General features: G+C 44.4%; 1 protein-coding gene across 1 annotated transcript in view; it reads left to right on the top strand.

Moving 5' to 3' along the window:
- Positions 1-14,697, top strand: part of dpyd (dihydropyrimidine dehydrogenase) — a 675,582-nt gene that overhangs the window by 578,194 nt on the left and 82,691 nt on the right. The window lies entirely within an intron of this gene.

Here is a 14,697-nt window from a genome sequence, read left to right on the forward strand (position 1 = left end):
GCAGAGCAGAGGAGATACTTTGAGAAGGATGAGAATCAGGAGAGACTGGATTGCAGAGCTATGTGGAGGTGGATATTATGAAATACAGTACTATGTTGGACAAGATGATGCATGTTTCCCTTGTGGGTTAGGTGAACTGTTGGTTCCTTGTCACCTTTTACATTCCATGTTCCAGAGGAATCCAAAGGATGAAGAAAAGGGACAGATATCAGCTTAAAATGGAGGCACGTGGCTTTCTTAAATAATTGTTGTCGATCTATCCTCTGACAACAGATCTTACATTCCTTCTATCTAGAGATGCTGCATGAGTTAAACCATCATTTTGTGTCTATCTTTTGCACGTCTAATCTCGTTTAAAACTGAAATCAACAGTTATGCAAAGTGTGTAGGAAGGAACTGCAGATGCTGGTTTAAACCGAAGATAGACACAAAATGCTGGAGTAACTCAGCGGGACAGGCAACATCTCTGCAGAGAAGGAAAGGGTGACGTTTCAGGTCTCGACCCTTCGATTGGGTTTTGAATGCGGACCTTTCAAAATGTTTGATTTCCCACCGATCCAACCATTCCCATTTTAGGACGTTAGTATACACAGTAATCAATGGTAGGATAAACAACTTGCCATTTGGATAAATGCTTGAATTTTATCACAGTAAAAAAAAAGTCCTTTGAGATTCAAGCATGTAAAAGCAGGGAATACCTTAAAAGGAGTTCCAATTAATGTTGTGCCACAGTTGTAGAACAGATGAAAGGGACTGATGTTGGAATTGCCAGAAAACTACTAAGAAATTCTCACTTTGATTTATTTTGATATCTAGTTACAGTGCTACTAAATGTGTTGTGAGGAAGCCCACCTTTGATGTTTCTGCACTGCAGTGATTGGAATCACACATTAAGTCACACCAGCTGAGGTCAAAGTAGATTACTGAAATAATTGATTGCACTAAAATAAGAAGATGCTGCTGCTGTCTGATCTGTTCAAGGAAAAAAAGAAAATGCAAAATAATGAAATCCACAAAAAATATTCACTGTAGGATCATAATTTAGTAACATGCATGAAATAACCAAGGTGCAAAATATGTGTAACGTGATATTTGTCTATAAAATATTTTCAGTGTCCGAGCATATATTATGCTGAATTTGTGAATCATAGATATGATATTTAGAAATGTGGTCTCAAAATATTTAATAATGAAGGTACGATATAACGCCTTTTAAAATGTGTATACCAAAGATGCAGAGTATTTTTTAGCATAATATTGTTTTTAGAGAATTAAACGCAATATATATATATTTTTTTAAATGTACAAAAATCATTGGAAGACTAGGATAGATTGATTGATCCAGCATGGAAACCAAGTTTACACCAAGCATTGAACACTCTTCACGCTGGCTCTATGTTATCCCACTTTTGCAACCATCTCCCTACACATTCAGGGCGATTTACAGAGGCCAATTCACCTACAAACCCGCCTCTTTGTGATGTGGGAGGAAACCGGAGTATCTGGAGGGAAACCCATGCGGTCACAGGGAGAATGTGCTAACTCCACGCAGAAGCACCTGAGGTCAGGATCGACCCTGGGCCGCTGGCGCTGTGAGGCACCAGCTCCACCAGCTGTGCCACTGTGCCACCTGTTGATTCTGGCCAACATCATTTTAATAGGTATACATACTGTAGGTATACAGACATTTACATAGGTTTACATAGCTTATCATTCTCGTAAGTTTACTTCTAGATCTGAAATGTACAAGCCCTTCTCAAATAACACGAACACTGAAGCAGCCACAACAGTCTTATGCTCTAAGGTACACAAAATTGCTGGGGAAACTCAGCGGGTGCAGCAGCATCTATAGAGTCTTATGCTCTACATCTTTTGTTTTCAGACCTTTGTGCAAGAGACCCCTCGTTTAATATAATCTCAGGGCACTTACATACTCTTGGAAGAAGAAAAAGGGTCCTGACCCGAAACATCCCAACGTGTAGTGTGTGTCATTTTATGGTGATCAGATTTATTAATGGCATCACCAGCCAGTGCTGCGCTGACTGGGGTGTTGGAAATGATGCTAATAGCTTCCATGTTGGACTTCATGTTTTCCGTGACTTTTTCTGCCTCTGGAGCAGCTGGCCTGAGGTAAAATGAGAGCAAGTACACTCAACCAGAGCTTCCACCATTGGTAGTGAGATTTAATTTATTTTATGTCATGCTACGCAGCAGTGGAGCTGCTACCTTTTACAACGGCAGAGACCCGGGTTAGATCCTGACTATTAGAAAATTAGAGCACCAGGGGGATACCTATGCAGTCACAGGGAGAACATGCAAACTACACACTGACAGTGGCCAAGGTCAGGGTCGAACCCGGTTTCTGTCGCTATGAGGCAGCGGCTCTGCATGCAGGTTCATTGACCTCTGTAAATTGTCTCCGAGTGTGTAGGGAGTGGAAGAGAAAGTGGGATAACATAGAAGTATTATCAATGGACGATTGATGGTTGGAATGGACTTGGTGGGCCGAAGGGCCTGCTTCCATGCTGTATCTCTAAATCTTTCCAAGGCAGATTGAAGTGTAGATGGTTGGACGTCCGGACCGTGCGGTGGACTTGGCAACATCAACAACTCTCTGCAGTGTCCTGCACTCCTTGTTATCTGGAAGTGCGGTGATGTTAAATCAAGAGGCTAGCTTCCCTCTCAAGAGCTGTAAACAAGTGTGTAAAGAAAAGCAGGTATTCCCCTGGAAATATTTTTAAATCTCTACCCAGGTAACTTAAGCATAAACATCAAGCAGTTATTATCACGTAGTTGTACAGCACTTGACGGTTTTCAAATTGGTTTCCATATTTCCCACAATAAATACTGTTTTATCAAATGCACTCCGATGCCTATAAAGCACCTGAGGTCATGCAGATATTATAAAAGTTGCTCCAAAGTATGTGACAGTTGGATCATTTTGCCGCATATTGCCGCTATCACTCTGGGCTCTGAAGACTCTAGGGTGCTTATTAAATTCTCAAAAGATGTTGTGAAGGCCTTTCACCTCATCCAACGTTCCTTTCTGAAGACAGAGCCAATTCCTTGGACAATTTGACTAATGAATGCACCGGGCTGTCACTGTGCCCAGCTGCTTCTGTTCACCGCCACCGCATCCACTTGCTGCAGCTTGCGTCTACTTCATCTGGCGCTCCTTCTCCGATGTCCCTGGGCGCCCGATCCATGCCTGTGCCTGCGCCGTGCAGCGTGTTTGATGCACCTATACTATGAAGTGCTAAATTCCTTGTTGCAACCTTGAGCTGCCAGCATTTCACGGGGAGATCATACGAGGGAGGAATAGAAAAAAGGCAGGTGTCCTACTTTGGTGTCTGGGGAGAATCGCTTCAGACGGAGGTATCTTGCCAAGATATTGCGGAAAATAAGCCTCTGCGTAACGGTGTGAATGTAATGAGAGCCACCCAGATGACAAACCTTCGATCCCACACACCTTTTTAGTGGGCTTGGGCCAAAAGCTTGAAAGAATGAGTCGACTGGGATTATATTCACTGGAATTTAGAAAGATGAGAGGGGATCTTAAGGGATTGGACAAGATCGCTGCAGGAGAAATGTTCCTGGTGTTGGGGGAATCCAGAACCAGGGTCACGGTTTAAGAATAAGGGGTAGGCCATTTAGGGCTGAGATGAGGAAAAACATTTTCACCGAGAGAGTTGTGAATCTGTGGAATTCTCTGCCACAGACGGCAGTGGAGGCCAATTCACTGGAAGGATTCAAGAGAGAGTTAGATATAGCTCTTAGGGCTATATCAAGGGATATCGGAAGAAAGCAGGAACGGGGTACTGATTTTGGATGATCAGCCACGATCACATTGAATGGTGCTGCTGGCTGGAAGGGCTGAATGGCCTACTCCTGCACCTATTTTCTATGTTTATATGTTTCTAACTTCAAAACCTTCAGAACTGATAGCATTAGGAGGGAGTGTTTTGGATGCAACCACAGATGCTGGTGCAAAAAAACGTATCCCGTACACATCCTTTAAACTTTACCCCTCTCACCTTAAAGCTACATCCTCGAGTTCTTGATATTTCCATACTGGGAAAGCGGTTCTGACTGTCTATCCTATCTGTGCCTCTTATTTTAGACACTTCCATCCAGTCTCCCTCAGCCTCCAACACTCCAGAGAAAACAATCCAAGTTTAACAGTACAAAGACAAGCCAGCTCTATCCCTTCTGAGTCTCACTGAGATGTGGTTAAGGGTTCAGCAGCCTCTAGTAGGCACGGAGATTAGTTTAGTTTAGTTTTAGTTTAGTTTCCTGCATGGAAACAGGCACTTCGGCCAACCAATTCCGTGCGAACTAGCAAACCCATGTACATTAACACTAACCTACACACTATGGACAATTTACAATTATACCAAAGCCAATTAAACCTACAAACCTGTATATCTTTGGAGTGTGGGAGGAAACCCTGCAGAAAAACCCACGCAGGTCACGGGGAGAACGTACAAACTCCCTACAGACAAACACCCGTAGTCAGGATCAAAACCGGGTCTCTGGCACTACGAGGCAGCAACTCTACCGCTGCGCCACCGTGCCCCATCTTTCATATGTATTTATCTAAATGTCATTGAAGCCGCAAGAATCTCGATTTCGCTGAATTTCACCTGATTCTGGAATTAGCCTCCTCTTGCAGAAACTGAGTAGCCACCTATTTCAGCCCAAAGGTATCAGGAGATATAGAAACACAGAATTGCAGATGCTGGTTTATACCAAAGATAGACACAAATTGCTGGAGTAACTCAGCTGGACAGGCAGCATCTCTGGAAAAAAAGGATGGGTGATGTTTCAGATTGGGACCCTCTGTCAGACTGAAAGTAGGTGGACAGGCGGGAGGGGGGTGGGGGGGATTTGCGGGGATGAAGAGCTGGAGACGAGAAAAGACCAGGACCATTCAGTGTCACTCTCAAATGACCACAGGCAGGTCCATTGTTGGCTGGGGAAGGTGTGATCTCAAGAGAAACAATGTGAAGAACTGTGGAACTGACAAAACGACTAGGGAGGTGGAAGGGGGGCAAGTAAGGAAGGGGGAGGGGAGGGAGTAACTTCATCAATATTGAAATCTCTGATTTTAAATAGGTTCAGGAGAAGTTTCCTTGGCCGCAGAAAGGAAAATCCACCCCACCCCACTATCGGAATCAAATACGGCACAGTGACACAGCGGTAGAGGCGTTGCCTCACGGCACCACAGACCCGCGTTCAATCCTGACTTGGGTGCTGTCTGTACGGAGTTTGCACGTTCTCCCTGTGGACGCGTGGGTTTTCCTTGGGTGCTCCGATTTCCTTCCACATTCCAAAGAAGTGCAGGATTGTAGGTTCATTGGCTTCTGTAAATTATCCCTAGTGTGTAGGATAGAGCGAGTGTAAGGGGTGATCGTGGATCGGCGCACCCTCCGCGGGCCGACGGGCCTGATCCCATGCTGTACCTCTAAACTAAACTAAACTAAACTAAATTAAAATTCCCCTCCTTCATCACCTCAACCAGGGACTGCCCTCATATCAGGATTGGTCCCCGGAGAGAAGACTTAGATGCCCAGGACTGAGTTCATCCCCACAGGATTATTCACAATCTTTAAGCAGGGGGGTCTAACCACACCCTGGCCTGACTATCAGACACATGCAGTCCTGACATTTACTCGGGAGTTCTCCCCAGCTGACTGGAGCGGACCTGTAGGCAGGACAGGCACTGTAAAGTCTGAAGAAGGGTCTCGACCCGAAACGTCACCCATTCCTTCTCTCCAGAGATGCTGCCTGTCCTGCTGAGTTACTCCAGCATTTTGTGTCGACCTTCGATTTAAACCAGCATCTTCCTTCCTATACGAAAAATACGGTCCCCCTTAGTTCTCGACGGCTCCCCCCCCCCCACCAACGTGGGGTCCCCCTTTAGTGAATTCATCGTCAAATCTTGGACGCAACTTTGTTTCAGGTGTGACGTTTCTCCTTCCAATCTCCGTGCCTCATTATTGACTGCTCTCCGAAAGCACATTTAAGACTGTAACCAATGGGCTATCAAAAGTTGCTGAGCAACAGCCCCCCTGAGTCCAGGGTTATGCTCCTTACTGTAGGAATCAATTGTAATGGAACATGCATAGAGATTCTGGTGGTATTGCTGTTTCAGGGCACAGCTTGCAAGATTAATGTTTGCCGGTACAAGCTATTTACATGTAAAATATGTACTGGGCTGCCGCTGTGACAGGAGGAAGTGAAAGGTCAGACTGGGCTTTAACCAACAGCAGGGGATGGCTTAAGGTTTTCAAGATGATAAAAAAAAATTGTCTGAAAGTCCATTGCAATCCACATTAAACATATTATTTAAGAGAGAGTTGGATATAGCTCTTAGGGCTAATGGAATCAAGGGATATGGGGAGAAAGCAGGAACGGGGTACTGATTGTGGATGATCAGCCATGATCATATTGAACGGCGGTGCTGGCTCGAAGGGACAAATGGCCTACTCCTGCACCTATTTTCTATATTTCTATGTTTTACATAATAGTGGGAGACAATTAGGTGCAAGTATCTCTGAAGAACATGGATAGGTGGCGTTTCCATATAACCATATAACCATATAACAATTACAGCACGGAAACAGGCCATCTCGACCCTTCTAGTTTCGGGCCGGGACCTTTCTTCAGACTGTCTGAAGAAGGGTCCCGACCCAAAACATCACTGATCCATGTTCGTCAGAGATGCTGCCCGACCCACTGAGTTACTCCAGCAATTTGTGTCTATCTTTGGTGTAAACCAGCATCCACTGTTCCTTTCTTTCACACTGGGATGCAATCAGGGTCTGGGTTGGCAATTACGTTTAGTGTGGAAGCTAGGAACTGCAGTCACTGATTAACAAAATGAAAGACATAGAGCGCTGGAATATCTCAGCAGGTCGGGCAGCATTCCGGGCCAGACACTTTCTGCATTTTAAGAAGTCTTGTGCGATGGGGATCTCTGATTTTACCGGCTTTGGATTTTAAACTTGGTGTGATGTGAAAGTAGCTGAATGTGAATGTAGACACAAGGAACTGCAGATGCTGGAATCTCGAGCGACAAATAAAGTGCTGATGCGCCTCAGCGAATCAGGCAGCATCTCTGGAGAACATGGACAGGTGTTGTTTCAGGTCAGGACACGAGATGTAGAACTGCTGGTGGTTCAACGTTGGAAGCTGTAGATACATACACAGCCCTCCAGCTAACCCATCCCTGCCAGAACACCCCGTCCCATTCACCTCCATCCAAAACTCTCTGCATTAGAGGATATGACTGTACCCCCAATACCACCCTACGCTGCCACCCCTCGAGTCTTATCAAAGATTGGACATCTTACCCAGGATCAAGGATTTGGATCTATTTACTCCTATTGGTCCTTCCTGGATGGAAGTCAAGCCTGTTGGGGTGCACTGCTTAACAGCGCTTACAGCGCCAGAGATCCGTGTTCAATCCTGGCTATGGGTACTTTTCTGTAGGGAGTTTGTACGTTCTGCGTAGATTTTGTCTGAGAACTTTGGTTTCCTCCCACACTCCAAAGACGTGCAGATTTGTAGGTTAATTGGCTTGGTGTACATGTAAAAATGGTCCCGAGTGTGTAGGACAGTGCTAATGTGGGGGGATTGCTGGTCGGTGCGGACTCGCTGTATCTCTAAACTAACTAAACTAAACTAAAGTAAACTGTTAGATAAGTCAACTTTTATCAACCAGGGAATCGGCTCAGGAACAATTTTGCATCATCTGCAAATGGTAAAATTCCACAGCAGTAAATAGTAAAAATCCACCCTACCCCCATTCTTGCCTGTCTAACCCAGTCTTGTCAATGTTAAGGCCATTCGCTCTCGGGGACACAACTTTAGAACAATGGGGATTCAATACAATACTTGCACATAGAACATAAGAACAGCACTGCACAGGAACAGGCCCTTCAGCCCACAATGTCCGTGCCGAACATAATGCCAAGTTCAACTAATTGCGTCTGCCTGCATGTGATCCATATCCATGTGCCTATCTAAAACCCTCTTAAATGCCAGTATTGTATCTGCCACTACCACTATCTCCAGCAGCATATTCCAGGCACCCACCACTCCGCGTAAAAAACAATAACCTGCCCCACACACACGGGCAGCACTGTGGTGCAGCGGTAGAGTTGCTGCCTTGCAGCGCCAGAGATCCGGTTCGATCCTGACTACATCTGCTGTCTGTACGGAGTTTGAACGTTCTCCCTGTGGCCTCGTGGGTTTTCCCCGGGTGCTCTGGTTTTCTCCCACATTCTAAAGACGTACATATTTTTCGGTTAATTGGCTTCGGTAAAAATTGTAAAATGCCCCTAGTGCGTGTGGGATAGTGTTAGTGTACGGGGGTCACAGGCCGGAGTGGACTCGTTTGGCCATAGAACTTGTTTCCGTGCTGCATCTCTAAACGATACTAGACTAAAACTAAACATCTGTTTTAAATTTTGCCCTCTCACCTTAAAGCCATGTCCACTCGTCTTTGAAATTTCCATTCTGGGAAAAAGTTTCTGGTTGTCTACCCTATCCATATCTGTCATCATTTGATATATTTCTATCAGCTCTCCCCACAGCCTCCGACATTCCAGAGAAAGCAGTCTAAGTTTGCCCAACCTCTCCTCACAGCTAATAGCTTCTAATCCAGGTAAACCACCTCCCCAAAGCCTTGCGTCATGCCTTTGTTTCTTCTGACCATGAGTTTGATCTGACGATAGAAGGACCCTGACAGCAGGTTTTTCAATGATCACAAAATCAGGGGAGTTGCGAACCATTGCAAACGCCCTTTTCCCCAGCTCACCAGTAAGTAGCTACATGCACTGGTATCAGGAGGTTGCATGCATTATTGTTGGAAAATTAAGACTTGTGCAGACTTAACCCATCCCTGTGAATTATTATAATTGATTCTTTGTTGTATTTGGCGAGTGCAGGGAACTGTTACATGCAAATGAATGTGGCGATAATTAGCTACTGTTATTTCTGGACTGATAAATATTCCATCAAAGTTGAACAAAAGCAGAGCCAGGCAGAGATCGGTGTGCATTTGTCTCATCTGGGAGCCATCTAGTGTTCAGTTAACAATATGCAAGTGCAATCTAACAATATACAGTATGCCATTCAGATGCATGTTATAGACTTGTTATAAGCAATCTGCCAGGTTTGCATATAAGTAATTAGGACAATATTTGATGATCACTAAAGAAATTCTGCAATCAAAGCAACCCATCAACAACTCCCCTGCAAAAATCATGGTAGGTGCCTCTTTGTTTACATAGAGTCATACAATGTGGAAACAGGTCCTTCGGCCCAACTTGCCCACACCGACCAACATGTCCCAGCCTCACTAGTCTCACCTGCCCGCATTTGGCCCATATCCTTCTAAACCTGTTCTATCCATGTACCTGTCTAATTGTTTCTTAAACGTTGCGATAGTCCCTGCCTCAACCACTTCCTCTGGCAACTCGTTCCATAAACCCACCACCCTTTGTGAAAAAATCACCCCTCACGTTCCTATTACATTTTCCCTCCTCCCCACTGCTCACCTTAAACCTATGTCCTCTGGTTCTCGATTCCCCTACTCTGGGTAAGAGACACTGTGCGTCTACCCGATCTATTCCTCTCATGAATTTGTACAAGTGCATGTGTAGATATTTTGCAGATGCTGATTACTTTGCAGAATCTAAATTCCCTACCCTGCTCCCACACTAACCTATTGGTCTTGTGTCTTGTGCACTGTTATCATTAGCCCAAAACCAATCTCTCCGAACAACACTTCATCTTCCTTCTGGCCTTTTTGTACCTTAGGGTCATAGAGCGATCGAATTGTGCAGCATAGAAACAGGCCCTTTGGCCCACCGACATTTTGGCAAACATCAAGCCCGTCTGAGCTAATCCCACTTCCCTGCATTTCTTCCATATCCCTTTAAGCCTTGCTCATTCAAATGCCCTTCAAGTGTTGTTTTGTTCCTGCCTCTACCATCCCCTTGGTTGAGTAGGCTGGGACTTTCTTGGAGTGCAAGAGGATGAGGGGTAATCTTATTGAGATGTATAAAATCATGAAAGGAATAGATCGGGGAGATGAACAGAGTCTCTTGCCCAAAGGAGGTGAATCGAGGACCAGAGGACATAGGTTTTAAGTGAAGGGGATAAGATTTAATTGGAATCTGAGGGGTAACTTTTTCACACAAAGGGTGGTGAGTGTATGGAACAAGCTGCCAGAGGAAGTAGTTGAGACACGGACAACACCAACATTTAAGAAACAGTTAGACAGATACATATATAGGACAGATTTGGGGGGATATGGACCAAATGCGGGCAAGTGGAACTAGTGTAGCTGGGACATGTTGGCCAGTGTGGGCAAGTTGGGCCGAAGGGCCTGTTTCCACACTGTATCGCTCTGTGACTCATCTGGCAACTCATTCCAGAGACTAATTATTCTTTGTGTAGAAAAAACTTCCTCGGATCACCTTGAAGCCTCCTCCCTCTCTCGTTAACATGGTGTCCTCAGGTTTTACAAACCTCTACAATGGAAAACAGGCTCTGTCTATCCAACCTACCGATACTCTCATCATTTTATATATTTTGCACTTCCTCTGTTCTCAGGAAAATGGACACAGTTTATCAACCTCTCCTCAAGATTCTTGTGAATCTTTTCTGTCTTTACAGTAGTGACCAGAACTGCACACAATACCCTAAATGCAACTTAACTCAGGTTATGAAGGCAACCGTAATATACAGCTCAATCTGGACTCAATATTGAATTATTCGACTTTAGGTAGTTTGATTTATTAGTCTCCCCACTTAAGCAATGACTCAGCTTGGTTTTTTTAATGCCCATTTTCCCTTTTTCCAGACCTACCTAGATTGATCTGCCAGGTATGTCTTCCTGCTCTGTATTTCATGACATGTATGTTGCCTGGATTGGAGGTTGAGGTGAGACTTGATAGAACTATATCACATTATGAGAGGCATAGATAGAGTAGAATGTCAGAATATTTTTACCAGGCTGGAAATGGCAAAGACATTTGGGGTTGGGCATAGGTTTAAGGTGAGAGGGGCAAAGTTTAAAGGAGATGTGCCGGGCAAGTTGTTAATGCAGAGTGGCGGGGGCCTGGAATGAGCTGCCAGGGGTGGTGGTGGACGTCAGTTGCAGAGTGCTAATTATGAGATTTTTATATTCATTAATTCATGAGTTATAGGAACAGAATTAGGCTGTTCAGCCCATCAAATCCACTCTGACATTCAATCATGGCTGATCTATCTGCCCCTCTCAACCCTAGTCTCCTGCCGTCTCCCCATAACCCCTGACACCCTTATGGCCCTGTCCCACAGTATGAGTTCATTCCAAGAGCTTCCCCGAGTTTAAAAAAAATCAAACTCGTGGTAAGCACGGAGAATGAACGTAGCGGGTACATCGGAGCTTGGGGACGTCTCTTAGTGGCTCGTAACGCCAACGGCAGGTACTCGGGAAGACTCGCTAATGGCAGGTAAGCTCGGGAAGACTCGTGAAGATCTTTCAACATGTTGAAAAATGTCCACGAGAGCCCCGAGTACCGACGAGCGGCCATTACCATAAATCTCCAAGTTCGAATCAGGGCAAACTCGGAAGAGCGCTTGGAATGAACTCGTACCGTGGGACAGGGCCATTATTAATAAATAATCTGGCAATCTGTGTCTTAAGCATATCCAATGACTTGGCCTCCACAGCTGTTTGTGGTAGATGGGCATCTGGATATGCAGGGAATGGAGGGATATGGATCACTGAAAACAGATGAGCTTAATTTAATTTGTCATCATGTCGGCACAGGCAATTGATGTACAGATCTATGTTCTACTTAAAGTTGCAACTATTCCTAAATGATTCCAGGAAGGATATCTTAATTCTCATACATGATCCCCTATTGTTCAGGAGTTCCTGTGCTATCCTGTTGATGCTTAACATCTACAATATTTTGCTAATGTTCTCACTCTCTAATTGCTCATGAACCAGAGTACCTTGTCTACAGCTTATCCTCATGGGCTTCCCGTTTTTTTGTTATCAGAGATATCTCCACTCCCCCACCCTCCCTGCAGCTGAACAAGATGGTTTTGTTTCCCTCTCAGTTCCGACGAAGGGTTAGAGTTATACAGTCACGCAGCATACAAACAGGCCCTTTGGCACTACTCGTCCATGCCAACCAAGATGCCCATCTACAGTAAGACCCATTTGCCCGTGTTTGGCCCATATCTCTCTAAACCTTGCCTACAAAATGTACCTGTCCAAATGTCTTTTCCATGCAGATATGGTAGCTGCCTCAACTACTTTCTCTGGCAAAGATAGACACAAAATGCTGGAGTAACTCAGCGGGTTAGGCAGCAACTCTGGCAAAAAGAAATAGGTGACATTTTGGGTCGGAACCCTTCTTCAGATGGGTTCTCTGGCAGCTCATTCCATCTGCCCATGACTGTCTGAGTGGAAGAAGTTGCCCCTCAGGTTCATATTGAATCTTGCCCCTCTTACCTTAACCCAGGTCCTTTGGTTCTTGAATCCCCACTACCTTAGGAAAAAGACTCTGTGCATTCACTCCTATCTATTCCCCTCATGCTTTTACACACCTCTACAAGATCATTGCTCAGCCTCCTCCTGTTTCCAACCTGAAACATTGACTCTGCTTCTCTCCCCACAGATTGGTTTGACCCGCTGAATATTTCCATCATTTTCTGTTTTTAATTAAGTTTCCGATCTTTCATCCGGCTGATAAAAAACATGCAATGTATGACCTAGTTTTTGTTTTATTTTCCAAAACTTGCTACAGCATAATGCAGTGCAAGTGCAAGCTTTCAGATGCAAACGGTCTAAAAGTGCAAACAAACCCACTTTTTGATCAAAGGTGTTTGATTTAGTTAAAACCAAAATGTAATCAGAGACATCAGAAATACATAGCCAGTGACAAAGCAGTATGCAACAGCAGCTCCCACTAATGTTCTTGCATGTAATATAACTCATATCAAACATTCATACATAAGAGACTTCAGCACCTTTGTTGTTCATAATGGCTCAGATTTTGCTGCTTTTTGCCAGTTGTTTCAATGCGATCTGCAGGCATTTGTCAGGATAACTGCCAGCATGACTTGGGACCCTTGCACGAACGCAGACACTTGCATGGGCTTACTCGCCGAACACTGCCAGCAGTTTTCTGGCTGCTTTTCACCACTCAATCCCTCATGGACCTATAGTGGAACAGAAGTTTTCTGAGTAGGAAGGAACTGCAGATGCTGGTTTCAAGCAAAGATAGACACATAAAGCTGGAGTAACTCAGCGGGTTTAGCTCAGTTTAGTTTAGAAATACAGCGAGGAAACAGGCCCTTTGGCCCACCGAGTCTGCGCCGACCAGCAATCCCCGCACATTAACACTATCCCACACGCAGTAGGGACAAGTTATATTTATACCAAGCCAATTAACCTACAAATCTGTACGTCTTTGGTGTGTGGGTGGAAACCGAAGATCTCGGAGAAAACCCACGCGGTCACGAGGAGAACGTACAAACTCCGTACAGACAGCACCCGTAGTGGGTGGTCAAACCCGGGTCTCTGGCGCTGTAAGGAAGCAACTCTACCGCTGCACCACCGTGCTGCCGTAAGAAGAACAAGCATCTAGACATGGATAGAGGGATATGGGCCAAATGCAGACAGATGGGACATGTTGGTCGGTGTGGGCAAGTTGGTCTGATGGGCCTGTTTCCACACTGTGTTACTCTATGCCTCTATAATAGAAAGAGTGTACAACCAAAAGCTGGAGAATTTGCTATTGAGTCTGGATTGCTGAGCTTTTCTAGCATTTTGTATTTTTAATTAATCTGCAATTTACATTTTGCTTTATCAAATTTATTGCAGAAAATTAATTATCATGTCTCCAAACCTTTGTGCTGTACTTCGATCATATTTATTTCTAACTGAATGGTACATCTTATCTTTAAGTAGTTGTGTATTGAACGTAATCAGATCCTTACAAATAGTACTAAAGGAAGGATATAAAGCATCAATTAGCAATTGTTATGATCTTGATAAAATTGTGCACATATTTGTAAGCCTATAATGGGATTATTTTTTATATCCGGTGGGAATAGATAATGTGTAGGAAGGAACTGCAGATACTGGTTTACACCGAAGATAGACACAAAATGGTGGGGTAACAGCGGGACAGGCAGCATCTCTGGATAGGAATGGGTGACATTTCGGGTCGAGACCCTTCTTTAGACTGAGAGTCAGGGGAGAGGAAGACACAGAGATATGGAAGGGTAAGGTGTGAAAACGAGACATCAAAGGGGACAAAGGTCAAGGAAAATGTAGAATAGATTATTGTTAGCTAGGGGAAGCTAATGTGCTGTGTTTATTTGAATGTGTTATGTAGACACTAAAGTGTGAGATCCAGCTCATATATTTTGCATAGTGCATGTGACAGTGCAGGTCAGATACATTTTATGAATTGATTAGCCATTCCCCTGGGTCACATATGATCTTCACAGAATCTCACAAGATGCAAGCCGTTTGGACAGTCATGGAAACGGATAGAATGGAGAATTTGTTAAAGATATATCGCTGACTAGTTCTCCTATGCATAGATACCATGCAGGAATTCTCAAACTCTAATATGGGAATCTTATGTGTGAATTGAGCCAACTTTCCTGGATTCA

Source organism: Amblyraja radiata, chromosome 10 (genome assembly GCF_010909765.2).
Source record: "Amblyraja radiata isolate CabotCenter1 chromosome 10, sAmbRad1.1.pri, whole genome shotgun sequence".
In the NCBI taxonomy this organism is placed as follows: Eukaryota; Metazoa; Chordata; class Chondrichthyes; order Rajiformes; family Rajidae; genus Amblyraja; species Amblyraja radiata.